General features: G+C 46.3%; 1 pseudogene; it reads left to right on the top strand.

Moving 5' to 3' along the window:
* Positions 1 to 20,778: 20,778 nt before the first annotated feature.
* Positions 20,779 to 23,594, top strand: LOC119308929 (annotated as a pseudogene).
* The last annotated feature ends 693 nt before the right edge of the window (positions 23,595 to 24,287 follow it).

Here is a 24,287-nt window from a genome sequence, read left to right on the forward strand (position 1 = left end):
TCAAAATATCAAGTTTATATGCACGTGACAGAGCTTGGTATATCAAAATGGATGATTCCGTAAAATAAAATGTATTTCATAATTAACAAAACATGAAAACAGTAAACTAATGGCATACTTTCTTCATCAATTAAAGCTAATTTCTGTTAATAAACTTTCCTTTTGCATGTAAAATAACAACACTCAAAGCCAAGTCCATTTTAGGCAATTAAATGATGCACTTAGTGACCTTATTATGCTAACAGTAGAATTCTTTACAAAGACAAATATTTGCTAGCATCAGAAAACTTCAGTTAAGCACTTGAGAACATAGATGAACTTAATGGTTCAGATTTAGTCTGATGCTTTTGGACCATAAAATTCACATCTAGATTAACCACACCTGAGAATTGTGAAGAACAGTAACATGTTGGAAGAAAAAACATCATGCATTATCCCATTTACCGATTAGTCTTCGTGTCATACAAGGTACATAATTATCTCCGCCCACACTTCAATATGAGATGGGATACAAGGCACACAATTATCTCTGACCACATGAAAAATTATAAAGTAAATAATCTAGTTCTGGTTGTATACATAACATGGTTGTATACATAACAGTTTAGTTTAACTTAGCGCACCATTGATTAATTATTCTTTCTAGCAGGCTTTCACCAAGGACGTGGTGTAAATAATACCAAGAAATATAGAATAAGCTAGTAATAACAATGAAATTTTGAGACTGAACAATTGCACTATGTAGCAAATCGAACACTCCTAAATCTGAAGCGAGAATAATATACCATCTAGCAGTAATCTTAAAGAAAAACGGGCAATCTTCATTTCCATCGGTCCTTGAGATTGCAATTCTGTGTACATGCATTTTCAGAAATACAATAGTACAAAATCCATCACCTCTATTGTAATAAGCAAAAAACTCAGCACCAATTAAATTGTTATCTTGCAAAAGAAAGGAAGAAGGAAAACAGAAGGATTATTTATACAACTACATTAAGAAGTCAGTAATGTTTGAATTGAGTAAGACAACAAGGCAGTAATGAAGTTCATTTCAAGGCTCTCACTTTGTCTCACCTATTTGATCAAAGGAGAAGCAATCACAATCGGACAAAGATTAGTATGATAGAGAATCAATGAGTATAGTAGGATGAAGATGTACTCTCATCCACGTTAGGAAGTGAAACACAAAGTAACAATTCTAGTGTTCGCGTACAATAGCCCAGTCATGCATCAGCGTTTTTTGCAACCATAGTAATACAAAACTTAAATATTCAATCAGAAAGCAGAAGAATAAGGGAGGAATAACCCACTATCCCAGTGATAGCAAACAACAAAGCGTACCAAACAGAGGAATAAATCAATCTAATCATCGTCGCCATGCAAGCCAGACATGGACACATGTGTAGTGCAAGATATTACTATAATTATTTTGAACAGATGTGCATTGCGACATTGAGGTCACAACATCAATCAGTTTTACTTGTTGCTCTTCAGGGGCGTGTGGCTTCCTGGTACAACATAGACAGCAGCATCATGACAATGGTTCTTACTTGGTTGACAGAGTTCACTAGAGGGAGGGATTTAGGTGGGCCAGCAGTGACAAGATTTTCTACTGCCTTTGACTTTGGGTTGTCTGCATTAGCACAAGGGCGCATTGATCAATATGCTCACTTCAAAGAGTGGAGGGGTAGTAGATTTAATTTTGCAGAAGGGAAGGTCGTTCAAGGAATTGTTTTGGATAGCTGTGGGTTTTGGCCTAATGTTGCCACATGTATAGAAGTTCTTCGATTGGTGGATTCAGATGAGAAGCCAGCAATTTCGTTCATATATGATGAGATGGATCGCAAAGATAAAAAAATTAACAGTGTGAAGAAAAGGTACGTTACTGTACTGACTTAGTAATTCTTAATTGTAGCTTTTGGATATGCTATCTTAATCTTATTGTAGTTAAGTTTGACCATTTCTATTTTTTTATCAGCCACACTCCAATATTTAATATAATTGATGAAAGATGTCGTATGCAACTTCATAGGCCTCTGCATGCTTCTGCATATTATTTGAATCCACAATGCCACTATATTGATAATTTCAAGCCTGCTGAAGTAAAACGTGGCCAGTACACTTGTCTTGAAAGATGGTTTTAGATTAAGATGAAAGAGTCAAGATAGATCTGCAGATTGATTCATTTAAGAATGCTTAGAGTCTATTTGGAATGCAATCGGCTATTACAACAAGAACTAAAAAGAGGCCAGCAAATTGGTGGGATTCTTATAGAGATGATTGCCCTGAGTTGCAGAGGTTTGCAATCAGAGTACTGAGCTTACCTTGTAGTTTGTCAGGTTGTGAGCGGAACTGTAGTGCTCATAACAAAGTGAACGTAACTGGAGTGCTCGTAACTTGTAGTTCGTCGGGTTAAGAAACTGCAGGTTTAATTCCCATTATTGGATTTCTTGCACTGTTGTACTAACAGCCAATAGCATTTTAATCTAGTGAAGATTGAAGTTGCAACTTTGGACAAATCCCACGCCCAACATCCAGCAATGGAATCCAAAAAATAAAAATCTAAAACTGTACCCCTAATATACATCTGCAACTCAAGTACAACCAAGCCATTTGCCGAGATGCACTCACCATCTGATGAAATCAACGCTGTCGGTGCCGTCGTCGAGCATGAAGTGCACGTCCATGTTCCGCTCCGCTTTGCCGCTGACCATCCCCACGAGACTAACCTGCAGATCCCCCAACCCAAATAAGAAAATGTATACGAACTCAATTCCGACGAACAAAAGGGCCCAGGAGAAGCGTGTGGGGGGTTGGCTGATTCCTCACTCACATTGTCTCTCCGCCGGACGGATCTGGATCTGTGCTCGCCGCCGGATGGAGCTGGATCCATGCCAGCCGCCGGCGACCTCGGGTACTTCCAAATCTGGCAGTCCGTCCCAGCGCCACCGCTGCCGCCTCCGCTCGAAGGGTAGCACTGGGCCGCAGTATCTCAACACCGTGATCTGAATGGGGAGGGGTATGGCGTGGGGTACACAGGAAGGGGTCTGGCACGGGATAGATGGGGAGGTGTCCGGCGCAGGTTAGATGGGGACGGGCCTAGCGCGTGGTGGTTCAGCGTCGGCGCCGCCGGTGCCCACATGGAGCAACGCGAGGAGGATAGGTGGTGGCGGAGGATGGTGGTTGGTATGGGAGGAGATGGGAGAAGGGGAAGGTGAATTAGGGTTAAGAATGGGTAGGCTCCAAAATTTTGACTCCCCGCGTTGGCGACTTAAAATTTCATTCTCTCGCGCGCTATGTTAGTTTTCGCCTTTGTTTTTTATTACATCTCACTGACATGTGGGACAAACAAAGGGCACGCACGACACATCAGCTGGAGCGCCTTCTGTGACGGTCCAGTGGTGTATTAAAGGGGGAAAAAGTAGGCCCGAGTAGGCCCGGTTAGTTGATTCATGACGGTTACCGTGACAGTCCTTAGAAGTTTGTCATAAAGGGGCTACCATTTTGTAGCCCATTCACATCTTCCTGGTCTGTGACTGATTCCATGACGGCTTAGAAGAACGTCATCAGAAATCCGTCACGGATTAACAGATTTCTTGTAGTGGACCCATCCATTAGCTTAGTGTTATGATCATGTTAGTTTCATTGCTACTGCTTTCTTCATGACTTATACAAGTTCCTTAGACTATGAGATTATGCAATTTCCGAATATCGGAGGAACACTTTGTGTGCTACCAAACGTCACAACATAAAAGGGTGATTATAAAGGTGCTCTACAGGTGTCTCCGAAGGTGTTTGTTGAGTTGGCATAGATCGAGATTAGGATTTGTCACTCCGTGTTTCGGAGAGGTATCTCTGGGTCCTCTCGGTAATACTCATCACTATAAGCCTTGCAAGCATTGTGACTAATGAGTTAGTTGCGGGATGAAGTATTATGGAATGAGTAAAGAGACTTTCCGGTAATGAGATTGAGCTAGGTATGATGATACCGACGATCGATTCTCAGAGGAATAACATACCGATGAAAAAGGGAACAACGTATGTTGTTGTGCGGTTTGAATGATAAAGATCTTCGTAGAATATGTAGGAACCAATATGAGCATCCAGGTTCCCCTATTGGTTATCGACCGGAGACATGTATCGGTCATGTCTACATAGTTCTCGAACCCGTAGGGTCCGCACGCTTAACGTTCGATGATGATTGGTATTATGAGTTTATGTGATATGATGTACCGAAGATTGTTCGGAGTCCCGGATGTGGTCACGGACATGACGAGGAGTCTCAAAATGGTCTAGACATAAAGATTGATATATTGGACGGCTATGTTCGGACACCGGAAGTGTTGCAGACAGGTTTCGGATAAAACCGGAGTACCGGGGTTACCGGAAACCCCCCCCCCCCTCGGGAAGCTATTGGGCCTCATGGGACTTAGTGGAGAAGAGAGAGGGCAGCTAGGAGGTGGCGCGCGGCCCCCCTTGCCCTAGTTCGAATTGGACAAGAGGAAGGGGCGGCGGCCCCCCTCTCCTTCCTTCTCTCCACCTCCTCCTTCCCCCTTCTCCTTGTTGGAATAGGAAAGGGGCACTACTAGGGAAAACCCTAGTAGTAGCGCAGGTTTAGTGCCCACTAGCAGCGCGGGTAATCACGCTACTAATAAGGCGCTATAGCTATTACTTAGCAGTAGCACGTACGACGTGCGCTACTGCTAAGACTCATAGCCGTGACGTTTGTTCTATAACGCGCTGCTGCTAATCTAGCTAGTAGCAACGTGTTTCCTGTCCATCGCTACTAGTATTCTTTTTTGAGTGTATTTATACGCCATTATACAAATTTTGGTACAATACCAATTATGAGGTTTATATCATTATGTCCATAACAGTGTGTCAAATAAATGTGGATTAGGTTCAAGTGGAGGCAATATGTAGTGCATGTCAAAAGTATACTACTAATCCAAACTTGATCTAGTTTGGACTAGTAGTACTTTCGATGTGCACCACATGTTGCCTCCACTTGAATCTAATCCGCCAGCACAAGCTATGTAATCATCATCATAGTCATTACCATCAACAGTAGTTATTTAATCATCATAGTCATAGTGTAGCACATCATCATCTTCAAACTCATTATAGCTAGCTAATCACCACCAACACTAGCTGCGGTAGCTATCTAATCACCACCAACACTAGCTAATAATAATCATCATAGTTATTACCACCAACACTAGCTATGTAATCATCATAGTCATAGTGTATCACATCATCATCTTCAAACTCATTTCTAGCTAGCTAATTAATCACTCCTGCTGCTCTCTCTCAGGTAAAATAACATCAAACATGTGTAGCTCTCCTGCTTCATCAAGTTGGAGCATGCAGATGAACCTATTTCCTAATCATGGGCTGCAATTCTGATTGCTGCCCCTAGTACTTCTCTACGATCATTCACAATTTTGCTTCAGTCTTTCACTATTAAGCATTCCTCGCTATTAGAAATCTTGTATGCACTAAAGTGCATTGTAGGATATCTTGGCCGTAAGCTAACAATTCTCATGCGACCTTTAGTCTCCATCCAATGAGGCACAAAATTCATTGGGAGTCCCTATTGAAAAACATCGTATAGTAACATACTTAGCAATGAAGTTTAGCTTAAAAATAATGTATGCAAAAGATGCATTGAGGACAAATAGTAAAAATCTTACCATCTTTCCTAAATAGATGTGACCGTAGTTAAGTACGGACACTATTGGTCACACGTTTTGAGTACTAAGATTTTCAAGTCCAAAAACATAATTTGTCTTGACAGTATGAAGATCCTCAAGCCATGAAACATAATGACTTATCTCCTCGCAGTTTAGTTTAGCCCCGGGACAGTAGTAGGTCATGTCTACCAAGCGCCGAACATGTTTGCTTAATTGGATATAAGCTGTCAATAGAAGTTAGTTGTCAACTATTTTTGAATAAACAATATCAAAGACATAAATATGGTTGAGAAACTCACATAATGGTATAACTGAAGGCGTCTGCATATCGACCCAGATGTCGATATTACCTTCAATATCATCTTTCGGACGAATATCAAAAGTGATAACCATATCAGACTCAAATGCATGAGTCCTGCATAGTGCTTGCCAAGTTTTGCATCCAAAATAGGTGTAGGTGTCTGCGTCGTATAATTTTGCGTGGAAAATACAACCATGATCGGTCTTCAAGTAAACTCTCTTTACCATCATAGTAGTTTTCATAGGACTGAAACCTATCTTATCCAAAACAAAAACTCTTGCATGGCAGGGGATATGCTAGTAAAATAGTAAAATAAATAAATTATAAGTTGAAGCAAATGAAGCAGATGTCATGCTTAATTACGAAAAAAGACTTGTCATTGTGACTTACTGTATCCACTTCGAAGTTCTTGTCCAGCTTGATGCTGAAGCGCCTATCATCATCTAGGAAGATTCTGTCGCACAGGCCGCGCTTGTCTTTGCAGTATTTGCAAATACCGAAAAACCTTTTTGTCGTCAGTCATTTCCGATGTTCATAGTTGAAATATTAATTGAAAATCGATCGAAGACAACTATCAGGATACTCAACACACAAATCCGGGGCACTCGATATTTCCTACATATTCTGGCACAAGTCATGCAAAAATTCACGGAAAAATCTGGCATGATCTTTGCTAAAATAGGACATATCGAGCGCCTGAAATTTGCCGGAACGGAAATTAATCTACACTCCGACAAAACATAGGTCACTCGGAGGTGTAACCTACAAACATGACCGGCCACTTGGGCAAGCACATATCCTATTTGAGCAACACAAGATATACATTTCAAAATATCTTATAGGACTCATATTGACATGAGCATTCAATAAGTAAAACCAAATCATAAAATAAATAAGTATTCAAATTAGCATGCATTCAATAAGCAAAAGTAAATCATCTCTTGCGTTCGTACATCATCGAATATTATCACTAATACATCCCGAATAGTATCATACATATAACATCACTAATACAACTAAAACCCTAGCGAACGACGGGTATCGACGGGGGCGGTGGACACCCAAAGAGAAGGAACCATCACAGGAATCATAGCTCCAGTGAGATCCCTAGAGAACCTGCCAGGTATTGGAGAACCTGTGCTCCTGCGCAAACAAGTAGCGACGGACGTGCTCGTCCTCCTCACTGACACGGTGACGTACCACCTCCGCAGGGTCCTCAAGCCTCTTGACCATCACTTGCCCACGCGACCGCCACCAAAGAAGGTCCGGATCAACGACGGGCCGACTCCTCACCAAGTTGCGCCCCCGATAGGTAGCGTCTCCCAATACCAGCACTGCGGAGCCTAGTCCCGGACATGGCCCATCTGGTCAAGCAGGCGTCCTCCACCGAGTCGATGACGAGAATGCGGGATAGGCATCGTCGACGTCGATGCGGGAAAAATTGCTTTAACTAAAAAAATAAAAAAAATGTGACATCTTCAACTAGTTCTATTAATTCAACTAGTTCTTACTAAAAATAAACTTAATAAAAAAATAAACTAGTACCTAATTAGTACCTAGTGAAATAAGTGGTAGCGGATATTCCAATTATCCAACTTAAAAGTGAAATAAGTGGTCAAATTTTACTCGTTTTATGATTCATCTTAGAAATTTGATTCGTTTTCACTCTTACATGAACCCTAACTAATTTGAGCCGCATTCGCATCCGATTCGTTTCCACCCTTACATGAACCCTAACTAATTTGATTCAACTAAATTTTGAAGAACCCTAGGCAGATGTAGGGGAGAGGGAGGAGCAGGCGTGCTCACCTCGGGTGCCTGCGGCGAGGCAGGGGCAGGCAGCGTCGAGGTCGAGGTCGGGGCTCGGGCGCGTGGCGGAGGGCGGCGTCGAGGTCGGGGTCGGGGGCAGCGTCCGGGGCGACCTCGAGGTCGGGGGCGGGGGCGGCGTCGAATCCGGGGTCGGGGGCGGCGTCGAGGGTGTGCGGAGAGTGCGCGGCGGCCAACGGGCGACGGCGGCGGCAAGAGCGGAGGAGTTGGATTTGGGGGAAGTGACCGTGGGGAAGAACGAACCGCGTGGTTAAGTCAGAAGTAGCAGTAGCGCGTTCTAGAAAGCGCGCTACTGACACGTTAGCTACAACGAGTTCTGCGATACGCGCTACTGCTACTCCTTTCTCTTTTCCCCCTTTTCATTTATTTTTCTTTACAATTTATTTTTTTCCTTTCACCTTCTTCTATTTCTTTTATTTTCATTTACTTTTCTATTTGCTTTTCATTTAATTTTACATCCTTTAGCAGTAGTGCGTTTCAGCGTAAATGCGCTGCTACAAAGCAAGTAGCCGTAGCGCGGTTCTATATAAATCGCTACTACTATGTGTAGCCTATCGGCTAAGCCGTGGGAATTTAGTAGTAGCGTGTTCAGAACTAGGCGTGCTACTGCTGGGACTTTATCTGTAGCGCGCTACTGCTACTGCTAGGCGCGCTACTGTTCAAAAACCTCAACTGGATCTAGAGTTTGTGGGACGTCACCGAGCTGAACGTGTGCAGATCGCAGAGGTGCCGTATCTTCGGTGCTAGGATCGGGCGGATCGTGAAGACGTATAACTACATCAATCGCGTTGTCATAACGCTTCCGCTTTCAGTCTACGAGGGTATGTAGAAAACACTCTCCCCTCTCGTTGCTATCCATCTCCTAGATAGATCTTGTGTGATCGTAGGAATTTTTTTGAAATTACTGCGTTCCCCAACAGAACAGGCATGGCGCTCGTCCTGGTGAGCGTCTCCTCTGTTTTCCTCTTGAAGGCAGCTGGGGAGAGGCTTAACCCATACCAAAAAGGCATGCGGCGTAGTGCTATGGTCACCACCTGTTCGTTGATTTGCTTGTAGCAGGTCATGTGAGAACTGAGTTCCCAGCTTAGGCCAACTCCATGCGCGACCCCAAATGAACGTCCGTTTTGTCTGGATTCTGTCCGTTTGGGTAGGGCAATGGAGTCATGTCCGCACAGTTTTCGGGATGCGGTGGCCGTGCGCCCAGCGTGCGGACACATTCCGGCCGCATCTTGTCCGCATGCACTTTCCTTTGCAAGTCTTTAAACTTTTTTCATCATTCATTTTTGATACATGACAATACATCATCACATTTTGACTAGTAAAGCAAGACCAAAGAAAACAAGAACCACAAGAATACATTTGAGAAGATACCCAACTTCCATAACTGCTCCCTTGAGTTGGGTTAGGGCCTTCTCGGTGCACTCATTGTTGATCTATGGAGGAGGCTCGACGTTGCACCCTCCTTTCTTCTTCAAGCCAGAAGTCGACGTTGCTTCCTCACACGTAGTATCGTGCCTAGCTTCTAATCTAGCAACAAGTGCACTTATCTCATCTAAAGCCTCTAGGCTAGCTAAAAGTGCACGAACATGTACTAGATTTCGCTCTATCAATATATCGATGTACTCTTCTTCGCAATACCAAAACTTGCATCCATTCTACACAATAAAACTTAAAATTAGCACAACTAGTCTAATCCGAGAGCACAAACCGAAGCTAAAAAGAGCACATACCCCATCGTTTAAGCACCTGATGAACACCCATCTGGGATGCTCCGGCATTGTAGACACGCGGCGCACGACCATCCTTGGGCAGTGGTCGCACTTGCTGAGGGGCAACGGTGCGCCGACGAGCTTTTGGGCAAGCACCAAGCCTGGACGGCCACCATTCGCGTATCTGCCGGCGGACCACCGACGGTGCAGATCCGAGCGGCTAGAGGACGAGCCACTGCCTGCATGTGGCCTTGCGGCCCTGCCAGGGCCTTCCGGCGAGGTGCCTGGCCAGTCCATGGCGCGGCCCGGCCTCCCACAGCCGGGCAAGCTCAAGACCGACCGGATCCGCCCCAAATCTGGCCGGTAGGTGCGCAAACCAGGTGGCCGTAGTTGGGTAGCCCGGCGGCGACGAGGGGAAGGGGCTGGGCGAGCGTGCGTCCGAGTTGCATGGCCGCAATGGCAGCGGCGGCGGCGAGGGGAAGAGTGGGGGAGAGTGGAGTGGGATGCGGTCGGAGGAAGGGAGGGGGCCGGATAGAAAAAGGCCCGTCCTGTGTCACCGACGGGCGGGCCAGGGGAGGACACGCGCAGACGGCCGACGCGTCCGCGTGGTGTCCGTTTCACTCCAAAAACGGCGCAAACTTGAGCCGCGGATGGGTCGAAAGCGGACACAAAACGGACAAAAGTCCGTTTGCTCCCGCACACTGGGCCGCCCGGTTTGTTCATTTTACCCCAAACGGACGTGCCCGGACAGGATGGGGTCTCGCGATGGAGTTGGCCTTAGTCCACCGACCAACCCGGTGCCTCCGGCTCCCATCTGCCCAGAAATAAATTAGATAAGGCCGAGGTGGTCTTCGTCTCACCCCAACGCGGACAGAGACTGCCACCAGTTGCTCCATAGACGATGTCTAAATCAACTTTGAAGGATCATAATCCACCTTCTGCTGGAGATGCTACAATGCAGGTATGTTGTTTTGTGCTGCTTAATGCTCTTTTCAGTCTCTTTTAGCTGTAATATGTTGTTTCGAGTCCAAAACTCTACTCGGGAGTCTCAACGACATTGTAGAAAATGAATTTGGCGGAATATTAACCAGCAGCCGGCTGGAACGTTTAAGCCTGCTCCAGTCCAGAGTGTACAATGCATATGCAACAGCATTGAGTAGTGACTTGGACGGTGCCGTGTGATCGCAGGCAGGCAACTAGTCGTCCTATGCCTGGTGACTCCCATCACAGTCTGGCCACAAGACCGTACGAACAAGACTTCATTGACCTTGGTCTAGGTACTATCAGTCTAAACAAACAATCGATTATTTTCATATAATTAGGACACTTTTGTTCCATAAGATGAATCACCCTTTTTCCTTTTATTTTTCCTTTCCAAGACCAAGTAATTAAACCATGATTCAGTAATGTCAAACAAGCAGAAGGCCCACTTCCATCTTTATAAACCTGGAACTGGCTCATCCTGCCAATGCTGATCTTTCACTTTCTATATGCACAATTATTGCCATTAATGGTGCATACTTTTCTGGCCGATGCTATTACCTAAAGTCCCTTTCCAATTAAATCTACTTTTGATTTTCTTGAATTTGACCCGGTCTGATGTTATGATAATCAACAATTCTCGGAGAACAGCTTGTTCATATCTTTCTGATAGTAGATATCTTGAAGAGAAGAATAGTGATGATATTTTGTTGGTCACAAAGTATGACTAAGTGCTCTTCCGTGTACAACCAACCATATTTTACAGATTTACTAGAACATGAAAGCGCGCGTTGCCGCGCCCGTCTACATTGAAGAAAGAATGGTATAAGTATTTGAAATTTTTTAATTAACCTAGAATTTGGATCAAATATACTCTACCCATATATTCAGTGTTCATGCAATAAGAGTAATACGAACCGGTCTAAACTGAAACACGGAATGTTTTTTGGATTAAGGAGAAAGACAGGGAGAGGGGTGACCAATGGGGCGTGAAAAGAATAAATGTTTAAATCATGTTTCATAATGTTATGTCTGAAACAATATGTTAAGCATCAACACACCAAAATAGTAAGGATATTTTTATTTCAAATTATTTGTTGCGAATTTACGTTTTACCCAAGAGCATGTGAGTACAAACGTCATTTTGAATATCTAGAGGAGTAGATTTTATTTCTCCTTTTCTCTAGGATATACGTACTATTCTGTAGGATATATGTACGTACTATCCAGAGAAGTTAGGGGCGGGTGGACGCATCCCATGATGCAAGTTGTTATACTTCCCATAATACACTAATTAGACTTGACTTGTCCACTACAATTGCAAGCAAGCAAACAAATGAAAAGAAATCAGTTCAGCGTGAAACGGCAACTCGACCAACGTGGTCATGTAAGCAGACTCGACCGAAAAACACATTTGTTGGCGGTGGGCTGGCAGAATCATTGGGAAGGCTTGCTGGGCCGGGTCACGTTGCTCCTTTGTTGGCCCAGTTCATCAGAACGCACCTGGATCAATCAGCAGAGCAGCAGCCCTGCTAAGTTGGGCTGGCCATCTAGTGCCATGTGTGACGGCAATGAATGATGGTAAAAACGCTGTCCGGGGCTGCAGATGAATCCAATACGTTCACCAGCATCATCTAACGGCTAAGGAGTTTAAATCACTGTGGATGCTCCTAACTAGCTCAGTTTTACTGTTTAGTAATGTGTACTATAACTAATCTCTAAATAATTGAGTGAACCTGACGGGGCCAATTACCTCCCCCTCCCTTCTGCCCAAAAATAAACAATCTGCAACACAATTTGGTGAAAACTCCAATGTTGCTTCTATTTAAAAGCAAAACTATCTTTAAAACATAATCTGCACATATGGAAAAAGAAGCCTGACAAACAAAAGGAAGGCAAAGATAACAAAAAACTAAGCTAGCCAAGCCGAAAGCAACAGAAAAGATAAGAGAAAAGAAGCTAAAACATGGTGAGGTGAGCAACATTTTTTTTTCGAAAAGGGGGACTCCCCGGCCTCTGCATCAGAACGATGCATACGACCACATTTATAGATAAATAAAGAGGTTCAACAAGGTCTTATAGTCTAAAAACAAAAAAATAGCAAGCTCACAAAGAGTCACAATGCCAAAAACTCAAGGCCCAAAAGCCACAACCGGCTGGCATAACAAAGATAGGTAAACTAATCGCCTATCCTATTACATGACCGCCATCCAAACTAGTTGAAGATATCCCGCGCTACCATCTCCCACCAGACAGATCCAGTAACCAAACGCTTCCTGGCCTCCATCGGAGTGAGTAAGGACCACATACGGATCAGCGCAGTAGCTCGAAATAAAACCTGCAAAAAATGAATAGTTGTTGTTCTGTTAAAAGCCAAATCATTTCTGCAGTTCTAAATTGCCCATAACAATGCACATACTCCAACGCGAATGTGTCTAGCTGTTTCGGACTCTATCCCAACAAGCCATGTTCCAAATAACGTACTGACCGAATTCGAAGGAGTAATGTTAAAGGCAATTTGCACCGTGTGCCATAAAACTCTCGCCAACGGGCAATCAAAGAAGAGGTGCTTGATAGTTTCGTCCCGATCATAAAAACTACACCTAGTAGATCCTGTCCAGTTGCGCTTAACCAAATTATCCTTTGTTAAAATGACTTGTTTATGTACAAACCACATAAACACTTTAATTTTCAAAGGAACTTTAACTTTCCAAACATGTTTGGAACTAGGAATAACACTAGAGTTAATGACATCGATGTACATCGACTTGACTGTGAACTCTCCAGACCTAGTAAGCTTCCAACACAACTGATCGGGTTAATGAGCTAGCTGAACCTCCATCAATCTACTCACCAAATGAAGCCATGCTTCCCACCGGTCGCCAACAAGCACCCTCCTAAACTGAATATTAAGGGGAATGGACTGCATAATCGTTGCAACAAGAGCATCACGTTGTTGCACAATACGATACAGGGACGGATACTGAAGCGCCAACGGCGTTTCACCAAGCCAAGTATCCTCCTAGAAGCGAGTGGTGTTGTTATTACCGACAATAAACTTTGTTCTATTAAAGAAGGCGGCTTTAACTCTCATAAGCCCCTTCCAAAATGGCTAGTCAGTCGGTCTCACTGTCGCCTAGGACAAAGTCTTAGACTGCAGATACTTACTACGGAGAATCTGCGCCCACGTTGCCTCGGTCTCAACTAATAACATATACAGCCACTTACTGAGAAGACATCTGTTCTTGACTTCAAGATTCTCAATACCAAGGCCCTCCCTGGTCCTTTGGTCGACAGATGATATCCCATTTGGCGAGTCGGTATTTTCTCTTTAGCTCATCACTCTGCCAGAAGAATCGGGATCGATAGAAGTCTAGCCTTATCCTAACCCCAACTGGGACTTCGAAGAAAGATAAGAGAAACATAGGCATACTCGTGAGAACCGAATTAATAAGAATCAATTGGCCTCCATATGACATGAGTTTGCCCTTCCAGCAACTCAGTTTCTTCTCAAACCGATCCTCGATGCACTTTCATTCTCTGTTTGTCAGCTTACGATGGTGAATGGGTATACCTAGGTACGTGAAAGGTATTGCCCTCAATTCACATCCAAACAATTGCCTATAAGCCTCTTGTTCCTCATTAGCTCTACCAAAACAGAACAACTCGCTTTTATGAAAGTTAATCTTCAATCCGGTCAATTATTCAAATAAGCATAACACCAGCTTCATATTTCTCGCTTTTGCCAAGTCGTGCTCCATAAAGATGATTGTATCATCAGCGTACTATAGGATGGACACACCACCATCAACTAGATGAGGCACCAAGCCACCCACCTGACCGGCCTCCTTTGCCCTACCTATCAGGATTGCCAACATGTCAACCACAATGTTGAACAGAATAGGAGACATTGGATCACCTTGTCTTAGGCCCTTGTGTGTCTGGAAATAATGACCTATATCGTCATTCACTTTAATTCCAACACTCCCTTTTTGCGTGAAATATTCTACCTAGCGTCGCCAAGCTTCATCAAAACCCTTCATGCGTAAGGCCTGTTGAAGGAAAGGCCATTTGACTTCATCGTACGCTTTCTCGAAATCCACCTTGAAAACAACTCCATCTAGTTTTTTCGTGTGAATCTCATGGAGCGTTTCATGAAGGACCACAACCCCTTCGAGGGTGTTCCTGTCCGGCTTGAAAGCAGTTTGAGTAGGCTGCACCATAGCATGTGCAATCTGTGTGAACCTAATCGTCCCGACCTTGGTAAAATTTTTGAAACTAACATTAAGAAGACAGATGTGCCTGAATTGCTAGATTCTCATAGCCTTTGTTTTCTTAGGAAGCAGGGTTATCGTTTCAAAATTCAGTTGAAAAAGCTGAAGCTGTCCAAAGAATAAATCATGGAACAACGGCAACAAATCCCCTTTAATAATATGCCAGCATTTCTTATAAAACTCAGCCGGGAATCCATCCGGGCCGGGAGCCTTATTATTTTTCATCTACGATATGGCCTCAAACACCCCTTTCTCAGAAAAAGGAGCAGCTAAAATATCATTCTCAACAGCAGTAAGTTGAGGCACATCCTCAATCCTAGACTCATCCAGAGACACACAGCTATCCTCTGGAGGCCCAAACAACTGCTTGTAATACTCAGTAATATATAATTTTAGGTTCTCCTGACCAAGAATCGTTTCTTCATCTTGTTCAAGCTGAAAGATCCTCTTCTTCCTGTGTTTGCCATTGGCTATCATGTGGAAGAATTGAGTGTTCACGTCCCCCTGGACTACTCTTCGGACCTTGGCCCCCAGTGCCCACTTTAATTCTTCTTCACGAAGAAGCTCTTTTAGCCTCATCTCTGGATCAAGCTTGGCATGAAGCTCGGAGGCTGGCAGAATCGTGGTTTCTGCTTTTACATCTAGGGACTGAATAAGGGTAAGGAGCCATTTCTTTTCGACCTTATAAATCCCGCTAAGATGCTTAGCCCACCCACGTAGGAAACTTCTTAGGTGCCTAATCTTATTCTACCAACGCTCAAGCGCAGTCCTACCTCCTACATCCTTAGCCCACTCTCTCGCTACGAGATCAAAGAAGCCTTCTCTTTCAAAGCAAGCGAGCTCGAACGAAAATAAAATTTTGTTTCCCAGGTGGGTGGCCTCACCAGAGTCAAGAAATAAAGGCGTGTGGTCAGAAATACCACGAGAAAGTGCCTGAACTGTTACAAAGGGAAATTTCTGTTGCCATTCGACACTAGCCAGTACACGGTCCAACTTTTCAAACGTTGGGTTTGGCATTGCGTTAGCCCAGGTGAACTTTCTTCCCGAAAGCTCTATCTCTCTCAGATCCAAGCTTTCAATGATAGTGTTAAACATGAACGACCATCTGCCGTCAAAGTTATCATTATTCTTCTCATCACGCCTTCTAATGATGTTAAAATCACCCCCCACCAGGATTGGAAGCTGCTCAGAGCCGCAAATCCTAACTAGATCAGCCAAGACAGCAGGTTTGAGTTCGGGCTGTGCGGCACCATATACCGCCACCAGAGCCCAATTAAACCCATCAGCCTTCGACCGCACCCTAAACTTAACGGCAAAATCTCCCATGACCACACTTCGGACTTCGAGTGAATCGCATCTAACTCCGAGTAAGATCCCACCCGATCTTCCTCGCGGTGTCAGACAATGCCAGTCAAAATCAATACCACCCGATAAAGTATTGAGAAATTGTGGCGAAAAATTATCTCTACCAGTTTCTGACAATGCAATAAAGTCCAACCTATACTTGATAGACGCCTCTGCAAGAAACCTTCTTTTAGCCAACTCTTTGAGACCTCTGCTATTCCAAAAAATTCCTTTCTTATCTCGTCATGGAATTTTTTAGCCGTGCGGATCCTAGCACTCCTACGCACTACGGAAGTCGAGTAGGTCTTCCGCTTCCATTTGTGTTTAGGAATAGCCTCACTCTCCAACCGGTCCTCACAACCAGGCTCAGGAGGTCTTACTACAACATTCTCAAAACTCTCATCCTCCTCCTCAGGATCAGGGAGGGTAGTAGCAAGATCCGCACAAAAATTATCAAGCACCCTGACCCCCAAAGCATCAATATTGGAATCATTCATGGGTTTAACCGCTGCTAAATTACGAATCATCTCTAAAGCCCGCTCTGGCTCTAAATCCAGGATATCATTAACGGAATTTGAAATTTCACTATCATTACTACCTAGTGAAATTCCTAATTGGTTTGCATTATTAACAATCTCATCATTAGTAAAATGCAAGATATAATTAGAGGTATTAACCAACATACCAGTAGTGACCTCAACGTCATGAAGCTTGGCCGCCCTCATGGCACACCACTGCTGTATGTCGTCAACCTCCGGATGGTCTGGGAGATGGCAGCTCAACCGTCGCCCCTCAGAAATCGGGTCTGGAATCCCGCCGAACGCAATCACCTCCTCCCGAGTGATCCTGCCTGGGGCGGGGCCTCCTGCCTCACCCCGGACACGCAGCCGGTCAGCCTCCATCGACGAACCAGCTGGACCATCAAAAAATGGTAGGGCTCTCAACGGCACTGCCGACGCTGGCGCCCAACGGCAGAGAGATGGCTCCAAGCCGGTGGAGGGAGGAGCATGGGCCACCTGCAGGAGAAGAGGGCCCCGAGGCCACCTGCCCCAAGCCCCTCTAGAATGCGGAACTGCCGCCTGCAGCTCCGGCCTCGCGAGAGGAGAAGAGGGTGCCGAGGCCACCTGCCTCGGACCCCCTCCCGAAGATAAAGCCTCCATCACCGAGTCCTTGTCCACCGCGATAGGAGAAGAGGGCGCCGAGGCCACCTGCCCCGAGCCCCCTTCATAAATCAGAACTACCACCTGCAGCTCCGTCATCGCGACAGAAGAAGAGGGAACCGAGACCACCAGCCCCGGATCCCCCTCCCGAGGGAAAGACCTCCACCGCCAGACCCTCGATCTGAGGAGAATCAACAACATGGGAAGGAGCCTCCTCCTCCTCTCCCTTGACCAAGATCAGCGAAGCCCCAAGGACGGGACTCACAGTATCCTCAAAATCCAAAGCAGGTAACATGTGCTCAAAAACCTCGACAGACTCTACCCGCTCACTCCAAAGTCTCGGAGGTGCAGAGGCAGGTTCGAGAGACCCAAATCTCAGAGAAGTCGTAGGCACCGAGGAGGGTGGAACCATCCCATCCCCGGTCGTCTGAGAAACGGACCCCGGTCCCTTGGACAACTCTCGTCCAGGATCATCGATCGGTGTCTCCTTAGCTCCCGCGCTGTCATCTCCCTCGTGCATATCAACATCAGTCCCGGTAGCCGCTTCGGCAAACAGGCTCTCATCCTCAAACTCAATCACTAGGTTGTAAATCTGGCCTCGATATGACCACTTGACCACATCAGGCATGAACTCAATGTCCAAAATACTAACCAGTAGACGAGCTACCCCGTGAGCTCTGGTAAAAGCCATATCCACTCGCTTAGTTTTCCCCACCATAATGCCCAAGCTAGCCATGACCCTAGCATCCTGCATAGGCTTCGAGGGAGCCTTGGAAAAACGCAGCCAAGCCTGAGTAAGAGGCTTACCCTGGGGCTCAACCAGCTTCCACTCATGGAACTCGAGGATACCATCTGTACCCAGCACTTTGCACATCCCAAAACTCAGAAGTCTCTGCAAATCCTCCACCGAAGGGAACTCAACCCTAAACAACTTTGACTCGGGACTGACAAGCTCCCAATGGAAGTCCCCTGGAGCTAACTCCCGGAGCCGCTGCACTATCTGGGTCTCACAGACCTCTCCTCTGGTCACTTTGACAATACCAGTGGTCATGCTCTGAGCCTCGTCGGGAACCTCCCTCTCATTCAGAGACTCAAAGAACGTGAGTTCAGCACAGTACACTCCATACATCATAAGAGACGGTGCCTGATCCCGCAAAAGCGGACAAACCCCTGAGTCATGTGCCGCTTTGCCACAAGTATCACATAATTCCACCACACACACTCAGCAATAAAATGACCCTTCTCGCCACAATGATAGCATAACATTTTTTTCCTTCTTGCGCGCCCACTTGGACGCCCTATCCGAATCAGCCCTGTCTGATGCCTCCACAGACACAGACCCCATGGTCTCATTCCCAGGTACCTCAACATCAGCGAGTGCCTTCACCACCTTCATAGCCTGACTGGACAACCCCAGCTCCTCGGTAGCCCCGCCAATGGCCGTCTGCTCGACAACAACGGTCGGAGGAGGCTGTCGTGGATGAATACCGGCCACCTCGACCGCCTCGACCACCACGATGACCGCGGAAACCACCCCGGTGTTGATATCCCGGGCCAGACGCCCCCTCAACGAAACCACCCGTAGGACCCATAAAAGGCCTCTCTGCCGAACCATCACTCTGCCAAGCTTATCCCCGACCACCACCCGTGGACGAGGAGCCCCGATGTTGACCATCTCCATATGCATTATAACCGTCATCGCCCCATTGACCCCGGGGCGCACCCGTAGCATCTCCAACAACCAAAGTTTGCGGCGGCGGTGCCTGCATCAGCACCGGCGCAGCCTGATTCTGCGACGGCCGGACGACAAAGTGAGGCGGCCTCGCGCCATACTGAGGCGCCGCCGGTCGAGGCTGCAGGCTGATCGCCGGGGGCGGCGGCCTCGGTCCATGCGCCATACGACCCCTGCCCACAGCAGCAATCGCGGCCGAGTTCGGCACCGGTGGACGAGGAGCGACATTCACTCCACCCCGAGCCGCCGTCGGCTAGGGCCGGTCAACTCCGGGGCATCCCGGCCGGCACCTGTGCCCAGCAGCGGGGCAGTCCCACCGCGGCCAGTTCCCGGCAGCGGCCAGCTCCCGGCGGCGGCGCGATCCCACCGCGGCCAGCACCACCCGCCGCGGGACTTTTCCCAGACGACGCAGCAGCCCCTCGGCCAGCCATGACCACGAGAGGAGGGATACGCCTAGCACGCACAACACCATGTTCACGAAACCCTGGCGGGCTGCATCAAAGAACCCTAGCCCGAGATGATGGCAGAACCACATGAGGACCGATCGCGCATGGGGCGACACAGCGAGTCGGTATAGGGATCGGGTTAGACTGGGCCACATACCCAGCTAACCCCGGCCCATCTACACCCTGGCCCGGCTCACTCAGAACCGGCCCAACCCCTCGCACACCCAGCTCGCGGCCCAGGAGGCAATTCAAACGGTGCGCCCGCACCTCAGAGATCGCGATCGGATCCCCAGCCGGCAATGCCGGCGCGGCCGCCGCCGGCGTCCGGGAAGCGATTGCCTCATGTTGCATGAGGTGAGCAACATGAGCGACTGAATTCACCATGGCAGTTGGCATCTATGTCCTCAGCGGCGGTCTCCAGCAAAACAGGGAGCTTGTCGCTGACCTTCTATTGGCCACCATGAATCCATAAATACATCCTTTCTTAAGTTGCCTCGTTTGGAAAAATTCTACACGTGTTTGTTCGTTGCATTGAGCTGTTGAGGAATGCTGGAGACTTCGTCAGGGTTTTTAGCATCAAAATTTCAGAGTGCATTGAGGACGGTTAAGTGCCACAGAATAGTTTGTTTCATCTGTCTGTTCTCTTTTCCTCTGAAGTTTCCTTTCAGAGTGCATTCAGGAAGGTTAAGCACTAGTGCAGAATGTTAAGTGCTGAAAATCATAGCGTCGTCGTTCTCTTTTCCTCTGAACTTTCAGTCCAGGCAAAGAGGGACGTTGGATGCTGTTGGACGGTGGATGGTAAGCCGACGCGACGCCACACGATGGCCGCCTGTCAGATGTAGTTCGAAGTTGAAAAGTCTAGAGAGTTTCAGATGGCTGGAATGGTTAAGCAGAGCTGAGTGATGATGACTTTGACAGTACCCTATCGTTACAGGCAGGCTACTAGTCGTCTAGTCCAGTGGCTGGCAACTCCCATCAGCCTGGCCAGAGTGAATTGTGAAAAACATCGACATTGAAGGCTAGGGTTGCAGAAATCACAATTCTACAGTTTTGTGCCAAAAAACACTAATTCTGAGCCTAATTTTTTGCGAAAAACACTAGTTGGCGGCTTTGATCCATTTGATGTTGATTATGACAGGTGGGACCCAAATTTGCTGACGTGGCGTAACGATTCAGCACAGATAGCGTTAGACAGTAGTTAGTTCCAAATTTACAGAACAGCCCCTTGTATTTTGCACAGACACCCTTCGTTCATAATAGAGAAATGCAATCAGCCCCAGCTCGCCCATCTCGCAGCACTCATCTTGCGGCATGGCCGTGGCGGAGACAATACGAGCAAGATGGCCGGCGGCGTTGACAGTACTCACCAGCGGCATAGCCGTGGCGGACCTCGGCGCAGGTGGCAAGCAGCTCGAGCCTCCATCTTCCCTGCCGGCGTCGCTCCACCCTGCCTTCTTCCCCTGCGGACGAGCTGCGGGACGAGGCGACGGCCAGAGCAACGGGCGACGGCGGCCAGAGCAACGGGAGGAGGCGTCGGCCAGAGCAATGGGATGGAGAGGAGGTCGGAGTTGGAGCCGCGCCTTGCGGGCCTCCCAGGCGGGCGCGTTCCGGAGCAGTGGAGGCCACGGCGGCGGCCAGATGTGGCCCGATCCGGCGCGACGGCGGCAGCCGGGGAGGGAAGGGGCGGCGGCCCGGCGAGGGGAGGGGAGGGGCAGCGGCGACGGGCACATCCCGGAGCAATGCTGGCCACGGCGGCGGCGCAGGCACATCCCGGAGCAGTGGAGGCCACGGCTGCGGCCTTTTTATCTATTTGACCCGGGGGGAGCTGGCTATTTGCTTATCAATGAAGGAGTTTTTGGCAAAAAAATTCATCTAACGTCGTTTAGTCCGAACCGTTATGTCACGTCAATAAAAGCGGGCTCCACATGTCATAATCATCATTAAAAGGGCCAAAGCCGATAACTAGTATTTTTTGCAAAAAATTAGGCTCAGAATTAGTGGTTTTTGGCACAAAACTGTAGAATTGTGGTTTCTGCAACCCTATCCTTCATTGTCGATGTTTTCTGCAATTCACTCGCCTGGCCACACAATTGTATGGACCAGATCGACTTGATTCAGTGGGCCTCCTTGAAACCCTGAAGCACCGGGACTTTAACCTTTCTTGATCTCAACTTGAATCTACTCAACGGTAATATTCCAATTGAAATTGGTGACCTTACTGCTCTGACTTATTTGGACACAAGCTGCAACAACTTGACTGAATTATACCAGCCGAGCTTGGAAAATTGAAGCGTTTGGCTTACCTTAATCTTGCAGAGAACAAAATTACTGGACCTATACCACCAGAGGTTATGCATTCAACTAGCTTAACCTTACTAGGCCTCTCCAGTAATCATCTCAATGGAAGTGTACCTACTGAATTAGGTTCTTCGAAGAATCTTTCTTATCTGTACCTGAGCAACAACAACCTTAGTGGTGTGATGACAGAAGAACACATTGCAGACCTAAAAAGTTTAAAGATCATAGACTTGTCTTCCAATAATTTGAAGATTGTACTGGATTCAGATTGGCATTCTCCCTTTAAGCTACAAGGTGCAGATTTTGCATCATGCCAAATCGGTCCTCTCTTTCCAGCTTGGCTTCAGCAGCTGCAGGGAGTTGATTCACTCGACATTTCGAGCACCGGTTTAGAGGACAAGTTTCTAGATTGGTTTTGGTATAAATTTTCACGGGCAACATATCTCAACATATCCAACAATCAAATAAGTGGTCGCTTGCCGGCGCATTTGGATGGCATGGCTTTGGAAGAATTCTACCTAAGTTCAAACCGGCTCACCGGCTCAATACCTTCGTTGCTGACAAATATCACTCCGTTTGACATCTCCAACAATAACTTTTCAGGAGTAATACCATCAAATTTTGAAGCCTCCCGACTTCAGATGTTGATTATCTATTCAAATCGACTTGGTGGGCACATTCCAGAATCTATTTGCAAATTGCAACAGCTGTTGTATCTGGATTTGTCGAACAACTTACTAGAGGGTGAAATTCCTCAATGTTTTGACATCCAAAAAATACAATTTCTTCTCCTCAGTAACAACAGTTTATCAGGAAAATTCCCACTATTTTTGCAGAATAAGACAGATATGGTGTTCTTAGATCTTGCATGGAACAAGTTGTCTGGAAGCTTGCCTACATGGATAGGAGATCTGGGGAGATTACGTTTTGTGCTTCTGGGTCACAATGTGTTTTCTGATAATATTCCGGCTGACATAACAAGACCTAGGTCCCTTCAATACTTGGATCTATCATGCAACAATTTCTCAGGTGTAATACCTTGGCACCTATCAAACCTAACAATTATGACAAACGTACAAAAGGAATTCATGGATACGGATGATGGGTATATTGGAGCCACAGAGGTTGACGGCCCGATCGATATGGGGGCTGGTCACCTCGGAGAAATATTGTCAGTAGTTACAAAAGGACAACAACTTCTATATGGTACAACACTTGTATATTTTGTGAGCATTGATTTATCAAGTAACTCCTTGACAGGTGAAATCCCTACAGACATCACTTCCCTTGCTGCACTGATGAATCTGAATTTATCATCGAACAAATTGAGTGGACAAATTCCAAACATGATTGGGGCCATGCAGTCATTGGTATCTCTTGACCTATCTGCGAACAAGCTCTCAGGTGGAATCCCATTAAGCTTGTCAAATCTAACATCTTTGGAAGCCTTGAACCTGTCCTACAACAATTTATCTGGAAGGATACCCTCTGGCCGCCAACTTGACACCCTCAATTCGGACAACCCGTCAATTATGTACATCGGCAATAGTGGACTCTGTGGGCCTCCTCTCGACAACAATTGTTCAGGAAATGAGACTTCTATCCATGGTGATCTTGGAAGCAGCAAGCAAGAGTTTGATCCACTGACCTTTCATTTTGGTCTTGTGCTGGGACTTGTGTCGGGGCTCTGGATAGTGTTTTGTGCACTGTTGTTCAAGAGGACATGGAGAATTGCTTTCTTCTCGTTCTTTGACGAGGCGTATGATCAAGTCTATGTATTTGTGGTTGTGAAGTGGGCAAGGTTTGCAAAGAACACAACTGCAGAATAAGCATTATTGTTCTGAAGGAGCCAGTGTGTGTGCTGCAACCCATTGGAGAGCTCTGGAACATTAACCAGGGTGTGGAAGATCTGAAGCAACATTTGTTATATTGTGTGCCTTGTTTAGGCCTCTAAATTAAGATGAAGATGTTTAGTTCTTCTCATACATTTATGACATTACTATTGTCTAACACTCAAGTACTGTGCGTGCATGCAAGACCTTAGTATTGTTTAACTATCCCAATACATGTAATGTAATACCCCCTCTGTAAACTAATATAAGAGCGTTTGGATCACTAAAGTAGTGATCCAAACGCTCTTATATTAGTTTACGGAGGGAGTACTTTACTATTATTCTGGATTGTAATCATCAGTATCTTTCGTACATTACTATTATTCTGGATTGTAATCATGAGTGCCTTTCGCTGAACATCAACTTGTTTCTGCAATCGCAGTGAGTTAGTTCCCTTTGTTGCATGATAGGTTTGTCATCTGGAGGAAATCAATCGTGGATATTCCTGCAAAACTTCAGTTTATAGTCTTGTACTACATGTGAGTCTGTGGTGTACTACTCCCTTACTTCCTGAAGAGTACAAATCCAAGGTGTACAATCTTCACGCGCCCGTGTTGGAACGTGACACATAGTTGTCGTGTCGCCTCCTCGTCACCGGCCTGCTATTGGCTGAAGATATATTCTGGTCAG

Source organism: Triticum dicoccoides, chromosome 5B (assembly GCF_002162155.2).
Source record: "Triticum dicoccoides isolate Atlit2015 ecotype Zavitan chromosome 5B, WEW_v2.0, whole genome shotgun sequence".
Lineage (NCBI taxonomy): Eukaryota > Viridiplantae > Streptophyta > Magnoliopsida > Poales > Poaceae > Triticum > Triticum dicoccoides.